General features: G+C 40.5%; 1 protein-coding gene across 1 annotated transcript in view; it reads left to right on the top strand.

The window, feature by feature from the left end:
* LOC132241096 (uncharacterized) overlaps positions 1-10,870 on the top strand; it is a 125,806-nt gene that overhangs the window by 37,760 nt on the left and 77,176 nt on the right. The window contains exon 2 of the mRNA XM_059709208.1: positions 10,541-10,599. The gene's annotated coding sequence lies outside the window, so the exon portion shown is untranslated. The remainder of the gene's footprint in view (positions 1-10,540; positions 10,600-10,870) is intronic.

The raw sequence follows: 10,870 nt of genomic DNA, 5'->3' as shown, positions 1-10,870 counted from the left end.
GGTCAGCTCAGTGCATGCCTACAGCTCTGGCCTGGCGTTGGAAGAAGGGGAGCTGATGGTTGGATTGAAGTGGGCAGTTAGCCTTTAAGTGAAAAACAGGCGTTCACCTTGTTGTAGCTTCTGGTATTTATCTGTTTTAAAGACAATTGTGGACTCTTACGTTTTTTTGAGTTCCCGTGAGGAGTAGGTCATTATGATGAAAGTATTTTAAAAGCTTCTTTGCTTTCTTGGCAGGAAAAAATGAACACACTGGAGAAAGGCATGGGAGAAATAGTGGGCTTGGACCCTTCATCCTCTCCCTTTCCTTTTTCTGCTCAGCCTGATGGGGGAAGAGGCCCACTAATCCTTGACTGCGGACTGAGTCTCTATGCAGCGGTCCGAGGTGTTTGGGACACAGAGGGGTTGGATTTGTGATAGCCCCCTTTGTTTACTGCATAGTAGGATGCCAAGGGTTGGCTGTTTCATTACCTGATTAAGGCTTCTTATTTAAACTGCAAGGTATCACTTAAACACAAAACGAACTGGAAGAGAGTTAAATTAGATCTTTCTGTTGACAAGAAAATTATTGACTCTCATAAACTCATCAGTGAATTACAGAAACACAGTGGGATGTTTTTTCAGCTCCTTTGGCAAAGGCTGTGCCGGTACTTTTTGCACATTATTTGAGAAGAATCTTGTGGGAGGTTGTGGAACTGATTCACTGGCTTGCAGGAAGACCGATTTGACTTTTATCTCCTAAGGTTGACAATAAATGCTTTTATTTAGTTTAGAGGAGGAAGGCTTTCCCTTTTTACCACGACTCATACTTTCTAAGCAGTGCTTTACAATGAGGTTCAGGGGAAAGTGTTACCATCTCTTCTCTTTTAAAGCCATTTTCTTGCCTCTTTTTTTTGTAAATGATAAGCCATTTTTTTCTCTAAAAGGGCTTGTCTTCTTGTCACTGTCTTCTCTGTTTCTATGCCATTGTTCCTCTAGCCTAGCTTCTCTTTTAACTACTTTTCCAATCTTTGTCAAAAGTAACATCTCTTTTGTCTTCCATTTCTCTTAAATTTTTCTGTGAAGACTAAGTTTTCTTCTTGTTCGTTCCCACTGTTGTCTTTCTTCTCTGTCCATTCAGAGTAGGTGCTGCTCTTTGTGAGCTCATATTGTTCTAACTCCCTACTTACCATATCAAATATCTAAGCCTTACTAATCGCTCCTGATCCTTAAAAGTTTGGGTATCCTCCGATAGCAACCAATTTTGGAACTGTGCAACATCAAAAAGTCCAGGTAGTTTATTGTTTTCTTGTAGCTTATTTACTTATTTTGCAAGCAATTTTGTTCTCTTTCATAATTTCTTTCCAAGTCTACTAGTAATTTTAAACTGGTAAGATATTGCCTGTACTTATTCAATTGCATCCAGGCACATACAACTTCATTATTGCTGGTGAAGTAGCCATCTTTGTTTAATCTCTTCAGGATATCTTTGCATGAATGGTATGCTCTTAAATGTGGATCATGGAGACTATTATATTTGTTTTCCAAAAGTCGAAAATAAGGAGTAATCAGGTTAAAACCATAAGAAGGTTGAAAAAGCCTTTCACTTAACTTTGTACTATAGTGTGAAGTATTGCTCCCTGGGATCCCAGGCAGCTTGACCCCAAGACAGATCCAGTGGTGAGCTGCCCTGATGCCTAGAAACATATTTCTCTCTGTCTTTCCCTCTCTCTTCCACATCTCCACACTGCTGGCTGTCTGCAGCCAGGCTGCTGCTGGCCGTCTTGGTGGCGGCAACACTGGCAACAACACTGGCATCCTTGGAGTGGCTGCTGAGGTACAGCTCCATAGCAGGCCTCTCGTTTGTTTTGTTTCCAATGCCTGTTGGCTATGAAAGGTGCAGGTGAAACCCTGGCAAATAACCTCTGTATTTTTATCAACATACAGATGTTTCTGGGAAGTGGTATAGGAACCATGCTGAATTCCATTCCATTGCAAGAGGAAGGAGCGGGACAGGAGACGGGTTGCAGGGAGGCCACTGCTACTGGAGGCCATGGTCATGGTAGCAGCCCCCCTTTAACCTTCTTTGACATTATGTTCCCTAGACTTTTATATCCTCAAAGGACTATTCTTTCTTGCAACACACTATGGGGAATCTAGGTTAAGATGAACTATACAGACAAGAGAGAGAGGATGACATTGGGTAGCAGGATGAGTAAAACACATTTAATTCATACTTGCTGATCGCAGGGACTCCATTACCGCTTAATGAAGAGGGAGCATGTTACCGCCTTGATTTTGTCTAAGACCCTTTCTGTTTCCCATGTTTGCAACCACCACATATTTCAGCTTAGGAAATAATTCAAGTTCAATATGATCACTTTGTTAACAACGGTCAGTTGTGGAGCTAGCTGTTTGCCAAAGGGAACCTCCTTACCATTCATGACCCGGGCACGTACCTCGGTTGCAGGCTCCTCCTCGGCCCGGGGTTCTGGTTGGAGCGCATGCAGGGGCAACCAATCAATGTGTTTCTCTCACATTGATATTCCTCTCTGTCTTTACCTTTCTCTTCTACGCCCTCTAAAAATCAGTAGGAAAATATCCTCGGGTGAGGGTTAAAAAACAACAACAACAAATGTGGTTAAATTAGATTCTTTTAAAAGCATTCCAACAAATATAACTGATCAGAAAGTTTTCTAGAACTGCATACTTTAATGAAGTTAAAATACCCATCCAAAGTATATTAGTGTACTGCAGAAAATTAGCACATGCAAAGTAATGTAAGCACATGGTACTTTAATTTTTTTCAGGGGCCCCGGGGAAACCGTTATCTGCTCTTTGCTGGGAAATCACTCATCATGTAGCTATTGGGGAAAGGGAGCACTCGGGCTCCTTTTCTGGGAGCAATCCAATGCAGTATGGATATTAATTAAATTTATTAAACAAATAACACAGCGACTCGGGGAAGCAGGGGTCCATCTGCCAGCTCTGCAGACAGATCTCTGCAGAGATGCAAGCTGAATGGTAGTTAAAGCGAAGTTGCCGAGCTCAGCAGATGGGCTCTTGTCTCCAGTGGGGGAGATTTGGTGGCGGTCCAACAACTCTTTCCCCCCTCCAGGTTTTTGTTCCTTGCGACTGTGATTGAAGAAGCCCTTCTCTGCCTTTTCCCAGCCTTGTGCCTCCCGCCTCCTCCCCCACTTTGTTTATTTGAGCAATGTTTAAATCTGAGTGATTTGTTAGAGAGGCAAGTCCCGGCTGATCTCATTTTGTGTATGTGCTGTAAAGCTCAAGCAGAAAATAATTAGGAGAATGTAATCCCATTGACTTTGCACCCCACTTGTGTACATTGCAGCAGCTCAGCCTCGTGCCCTGGAATAAAGTCTCTGAACAGATTCAGATATAGTCAGTATCTCCATTCTCTGCCTTTGGAAGTTCATATTACTCTGAGGTTCAGATGCTTATTATTCTTAAAATTGTATCTTAGATTGCTTTTAGACTTATATGCCTTTGAAATAATGCAATTTAAGGATTCTTGTTTGGTTTGGTTTTCCCTCCCCCCTAATGTCTTCATATTCTGCTGTCAAGTGTTCTAGGTGCCTTAAATCCTAGTGTCTCCTTCACTTGCCATCTGGGGTGAAATGTCGTTGACAAAGTTAGATCAGCACATTTGTGATTGACTATGTCTTTTAAAAAACCATTTTCCCACCTCCCGACCCACCTCTCCCATAAAAAGGCTGGTGAATTTGAAATCTTCCTGTAAAGAAGGACCACTTTGGTTTCAGTTGATTATCACTTCCCAGCATTTGGACCAATTTTTGACAAAAGCCCACTTGGACAGAATTTAATGCTAGGATGTAAGATTTGGTAGAAAATCATCCCTCCACACACACCCCTTTTCCCTACCTGAACCTTTGCAAAAATTATTTTGTAGAAGGTTCTCTTGTGTTTGGCTGTATATCCCAGTGGAAAAATATAGTGGAAAAATGCCATGTAAGAAAATAGATCCTATAACTAAATTAAAATTTTTTTTCCCTTTTCGCTTTCCAAAGTAATAGCTAGCACCCAAGGTGACCTTGGCTAGACTTTGCACTTCCCGACATGTTCTCAGGTAGTTTTTAAACAGAACATTAAGTAATCTCATTGCGGGAGAATTTATAGCTCTGCGCTTTTCCTGCCACCTTTGAATCTCTCCACACCAGAGGCGGATTCGGTAGCAGGATTTCATTTCTTATTACAGATTTTAGATTCCAAATACAAATTAAGATTTTAATTTGAACAAGAAACCACACTGAGGTAACCATGGCACTCTTTTTTCAGCCTGATCTAAAAGAGTTCTTTTTTCAAGAAAAACAAAGATTATATTCTATAATAACATGCAAAAACTGTAAAAGATTACCTTCTCAAATTTTAATACTTTAAACATGCAAATCAAAAGCCTATAATAAAGTTTTTTTTACCTTTTAAAAAGCCAAATATACCTTTTTAAAGCTGAATCTACTTTTTTAAAGCCAAATCCTGCCCCGTTGGTTAGCCTGGTTAAGAAAACGTTCCCAGTGTACTTACAGACCCGGGCTTCTGTAGCTGATCCTGGGCTTTGCCTGCGGTGGAATTCCCCTCACCTTTTTTCGGTGAGTTTTCCACACCTTTTCGGTGAAAACTTCCTTTTCTTGCTCCAGCGAGGCCTGCACTTCCAGATTACCCATCGGGCGCCAGATGTTGAGTGTTTCCTTCCCACGTCCCGCGTGGGTCAGGGTTCAGGAACTGGAAGCAGAGCCTCACACAAATGAAAGAGAAGACAAGAGATAATTTGGAAATATTGGGGGACCAGGCAGGCAAGTCCCGAAGGACTTCCTCCCATGCTCAGGCTGCTCCAATCTTTTATTGATCTGGAGTAGCCCTTAGGGTAAGGAGGTTTCAATGACACACAGATCAGCAGACAATTTCCAGGAATAGACAAAGTATCTGAATAACAATAATCAACAAGGATCTACATAAGTATCTAAGGAATTAAGTGAACTAAGGTAGGTAGGGATGCTTCAACTATTATTACCTAAATTAACTGGGTGGTTCCTAGATTAACTGGGTGGTGCACAGTCCTGACCTTTGCTAGGACTTCAAAGGTTACTAGCTTTTGGGGGTCTCTGTCTAAACTCAGCTAGTGAAGACAATGAATGGACTCCAGCATATCCCCTTGCCTGGAATCAATGCCTTCCACAGGAGAGGAGTGGCGGGGGCAGGGGGGGGGGAGCGGGCAGAAAAGGGGAGCCACACAAGCCCTACTAGGCAGAGTGTGTGCTCTCCTGATGGCAAAGTTTTGGACTAAATACCGTAGATGCCACCTTGGGCTGAGTCCTGAGTGCCCTTACCTTGGAGAGATAGGTTTGGTTTCGGCCAACCTGCCAATGGGATAGATTAGCTGAGATAAAGACACCTCTGTGGAATAGAAACTCCTCCAATCAGAATGATCCCCACCCAACCCCCCAGTTCTCTGCTAGCAGAGATCTTCGCTGGTATAGAATTCAAGGAGAAGAGCTGATGAATCCAGGAGTATGATTATCCCCAGGTGTACTGAGTTTTATGGGAATATGGAGGTCAAATCCTTAATCTGGCTTTGTCAGAAGGACCAACAAATGAGCCCATTTTCCCGGAGCACAACAAAATCTTAGCCAGCAGAGCCTCTATCCAACCAGGACAGTCAGTTCATTTCTGGTGCAACTGTAGACGTTTGGCCAAGTCCATCCTTGGTGTTGGTCCATGTTTATGCTTTTTTGAACCCAACTTGAAACCTGAATTGCTTTGGTTTGATCAGAGATGCAGGATTTTAGCTGACGTTGTCAGATTGCTCCTCACTGAGATTCTATCTCTCCCTCAGGCCACACCAGTATTAATAATATGAAGTTCTATGTTTCTATGGTGAATTGTTGGAATTAGATCAGGGGTGGGGAACGTCTGGCCTGCACGCTGTATAAGGCCCAAGAAATCTTTTGGTCTGGCCCTGCCAAGGCATTAGGGGGAAGTTAATTAAATGTTTGATCAAATATAGCAGGCTAATTTTTAAGTTGACAATTTTGTATGGCCTGCAAATGATGTTATAAATATCCAAATGGCCCTTGGCAGAAAAAAGGTTCCCCACCCCTGAATTAGGTGGAGATTTTTGTTTTTCATTAGAACCCTGCCAACGATTATTGCGAACTCCGAGAGTTATTGTTCCAACCCCGTCCTTTATGGAATTTTAAAAAGCTCAGCTCAAAAGATAGTCACGAAGTAGCTGGTGAAAAATGTTTGTTTACCGGTGAATCATAGGTGAACTGCCAATTTATTTCTCTAATTTGTTGGAAGTCAAAATTGGCTGGGGTGGGGGGAAGATTCGACATTTTGAATTCATAGGCCATTTACCAGTGTCTGCACTGTCTCTCCTTCCACCCCGGTGTACCTGGACTAATTTCGTTCTCTGATTTAAATCACAATCTAGTTGCTCTGGCATCTCAATTTAAGGGAAGATTGGACGTTGTTTTTCAAAGGGAATTGCAAGTGTTTTACACTTGTCTGAAAACAGATTGTGGCTTCTTTCCCAAGGATAAGCTTAGAAATTATGTATAAATCTTAGGGTTTCATTCTTAGCAAAATGTTTTCAACCCTCTTGTCCACACATTAGTATACATGAACAACACACAGAAGAAGCCAGGGAACAGCCTGACAGTGTGAATATTTCTGATCTGCTGCCTGCCCCTGCCATTCTACAGGACACATTTTGTTTACTCTGCGGCTTCTAATTGCTTGATTGCAAATTTTGTAGGCAGCCTGGCAATTTGGGGTGGAATGCATAAAAAAGCTTTTGACTGGGGACAAAGTTACCACTCATCTGTAAGGAAACAGAGTAACTTTATAAATAACAATGCATTTTTTTTTAACAATGCATTTTTTAATTGCTTGAGAAGAACAGGTATTTTTCAGATGTGTTTATTTATTTGGCTTTGGTATACTTTTCTTCCAAGAACTCAAGTGCAAACTTTAAAAATATTCATTCCAGGGGCTCCTGGACTGAATAATTTATAAAAGGAACCAGGATTGTGAGAACCATCACCAGCCTTGTACAGTCACTGTCTTCAGAATTTACTGCTGTGGCTGTTCAAAGCATGGCCCTCACTCTCTAGAAAAGGGACTGAAAAACAATATCTCAGATTGAAACCCAGGCCTGGCAGCCCAGCTCCTGAGGGGAGAAGGAAGGTTCATGGTCATTGTCATCCTTAATGATCTCACAGCCCATTTCCCACGTCTCAGTCTTATTTCTGGGACCGTGTCTGAAGTTTTTTATAATCCTGGACCCGATGAATATTGATTGATTGTTGGTTCGATTTGCACTTGGCTTCTAGGAGCTGAGCAGAACAACCCAGCACTCTAGGTTGTGGCCTCTGGCCAATTGAGTCTTCTCCGTTCTGGAATCCCTTATCTTTGCAATGCTTTGGGTTCACTGCCTTTGGCTATTATGATCTAGTCTTCTGAGGCTGAGCTGACAGGAGAGGAGGGCATTCCTGATGGCTAGCATGATTCTTTTGTTCATATTCTACAGTAGATTTTGTTCAAATCCAGAGTCATACAGTCAGAAGTGAATTTATAAGACATCCAGCCCATCTCCCTCCCAGTGATAATCCATGTTGGAGGGGGGGACTTTAGGGTGAGTGTGTGGGTTTATGCTGCTTGTCAACTTGTAACAACAGACAATTTACCCCCACATTGTTGTAGTTTTCAATTTTGTGAATTTTAAATGTTTTGTCTGTTCGAAACTTATTTCTTATACCAGCGATTTTCAACCCTTTTCATCTCATGGTACACATAAACTAATTACTAAAATTCTGTGGCACCCAATTAGGTGTATTGTACCCAAAGTCCAAGGCAGAACATCACAAAGATTAGTTGTTGGGGTAATTACTTAACATCTCCTAGCATCAATTTCCTCATCTTTAAAATGAGAATTGATGTGCTGTAAAGATTAAATGGCATGATGTATGTGAAGCCCTTGGCATGGGCGCTGGCACGTAATAAGTGGTACAATACACATAATTTATTTGTCATAGATCTACAATCATTGTAAAGTTTCTAGTTTCAGGTAAATATATTTCATAGTAAAACACAATTTTAAAAATCAATGAAGTGATCATTTGAGTCATGTGGCCAGATTTGAGATACCCAAGGAGTTAGATTAGTCAAAATTCTTCCTGGAGCATAAACCAAGTGCTTTGGGAAATGGCACTAATGTTGTTAGACTCATTCAGTGTAATGTTTCAGTAGATCAATACTCTGTGATTCAAAAAGCCCAAGATTATCTGATATTCCTAAAAGTCCTGGGCATAAATTTGGCCTGTAAGTAAGTTTGATTCTTAAATAGATCTTGATTTCTTGCTATTCCCTGGTCCTATTCTGGCTCCAACGCTGACCAAATATTATCTCCTTGCAGCTTCTGGTCTCACAAAGGACAGGTGAAATAGGGTGAAGTGCTTATGCAAATTTATCACCCCTTCCAAGAAAGGGCTTTCTTCTATTTTGAGATTTTCGTTGGTAAATTCAGCAACTATTTTTGGAGAGCAATTGACCTGAGAAAATTTAATATTTTTTAAATCACGTACTAAAATGCAGCCTTTGTTTACTTAAACATTATTCAACCTAAGTGTAAAACACACTGCTAGGGCCCTTTAAATTTCGTTAGATTTTTTTAATTCAACTCTAAAGACAATTCAAGTGAGAAACTTTAGTGCATTGATTTTGTTCTTTGAGTCATTGCACTGTAATTAGCTGAGTTGCGTTTTAAATGTAGCACGAGAACATCTTTCTTGTCTGTTTATGTCAGGAAAAAATGGCTAATGAGCACTTATCAAAAAGATGAACATTTTTTCATTAGATTAAGTAAAATCAAAACAGATTTATAATGTACTATTATATTTCGGCTTGGAATAAATTGAGCAAAATAGCGAATATTTTCACAGCTTCCTGAGAATTTATTTGCATGGCAGGATCCTCCTCCCCCACACACTTAGACTTCAGGAAAGTGCCCATTTATGGCGACTTTGTGGAGTCAGAGCGCATTCCCAAAGGCTTGGGAAAGCTCCTAATAGTATTTATAAAATCTGAGCATGAAGCAGGTATCAAAATGGATTTTCTTTGGATTATGCCAGTGAGCTTTGCTACTTAATGAAGTTCTTTAAAATTATTTAAAAAAATTACTTCCCTCGACTTTCTCATAGTGGTCAGTCAGAATGCCACCGAGTACTCAGTGTCACTCACGCAGAGATTTCTTTCATTTTGAGATTTTTGTATGCGTTCAAGTGGATGAATATTAGCCTTGTGTTGCCAAAAGGTACAGATGATGAAGGTTGATTCCTTAGGAAAATTTAATGCAAAAATGTACAAGTTTAAGAACTTTCTCCTTTTAAATGTCATTTAGATGGCAGGTTATTTTCAGATCATCAAGGATTCTAAGTCATTACTTGTGCTTCCACTATGTGAGAGTTAAGTCTGTCTTCATCATTATCTATTTGGGGGCCATATAAATATGCACATATCCACAAAGCAACCAATATAACAGGTCCTTATGTGGCTAAAGAAGAATCTTGACTTCTTCAAGTTTTCTGAGTTTGTATTAGGGTGAATGTACAAGAGATAAATTCCCTGAATAATGAGAGAGAGAGAGAGAGAGAGAGAGAGAGAGAGAGAGAGAGAGAGAGAGAGCTCTGGACATTAGAGATTTAACTTATTGTAATCCTGTAACTTCTCTCCATGTAGCACAGTTTTGGGGAAACATTTAATTGAAATACAATACAGTCATAAAAGACTACGCTTGATTAATTTCTACAAAGTAACATACCTATGTAAACACCATCTAGACCACAGTGTAGAATATCACTAACAGTACAGAAGCCACCTTTGTGCCACTTCCCAGTCATTGTCCCTACCCGAGGTAACAATCTTCTGATTTCTATCACAGATTACTTTTGTCATACCCCTCATTCTTCAAACATTCCTTACTTTCTGGAACAATGAGATGTTCCAGGGTTACCTTTCACTTTATCTGCCCCGGCATTGGGACCAGTCATTTCTTCAAGGAGTCCTGGTTCCATTTTGTGTAGAATGGTATTTAGAAAATAAGATCTGGACACTAAGTGTGCTTATCTTGCTGCTGGAGTGCCACAGGGCTCAAAAGGGCAAGGGAAAAGCGGGCTGTCTTTATCTCTATCCCTAACCTAGGCATTAATACTAGACTCCCAAATCTTACCTAACATTTGAAGGTTCATTTTGGTCTTTCTCTTTCCTGTGTTTGCAAGTCCTTTTTGTAAGTGAGAAATCTGGCTAAATTATCCTTAGTATATTTACTCATTTGCCAGGCTTAGATTCTGTCCATATAAAAAACATACCTACTAACCAGTGTTCAATATTTGTTAGAAGATTTTTCTTTGAGGCTATATAATCAAAACCCTGTACTCAAAAGTAGTTATTTTTCTCTTCTGTGTAATTATGTTATTCATTTGACATATAGTTAGGCTCACTTGTTTCTGTTTGTATTCCATTTTAGGTTTAAATTCTTCTTCATCATAATCATCATCATCATCATCACCATCATCATCATCTTGGGTGAGTATATAAAACATTAAAGCTCCCAAACCCCAAATTACACAAAAAGCTGTATTCAGAAGAGTGTTACTACCCCTCCTCCACCCTGTCTACCTTGTTAATATGCCCTCATTAGTTTCTGGTTCAACTTTCCTGAATTGCTTTTTGTAAGTGTAAATAAATACTTTTATATTATCTTACTAGGGGCCCCGTGCACGAAATTCGTGCACTGGGTGTGTGGGGGGGGGGGGCGGGGAGTGTCCCTCAGCCCAGCCTGCCCCCTCTCACATAC

The sequence above is a fragment of the Myotis daubentonii genome, chromosome 9, assembly GCF_963259705.1.
Source record: "Myotis daubentonii chromosome 9, mMyoDau2.1, whole genome shotgun sequence".
Taxonomy (NCBI): Eukaryota; Metazoa; Chordata; class Mammalia; order Chiroptera; family Vespertilionidae; genus Myotis; species Myotis daubentonii.
The sequence above is the reverse complement of the archived record's forward strand: the minus strand, read 5'-3'. Positions and strand labels throughout refer to the sequence as shown.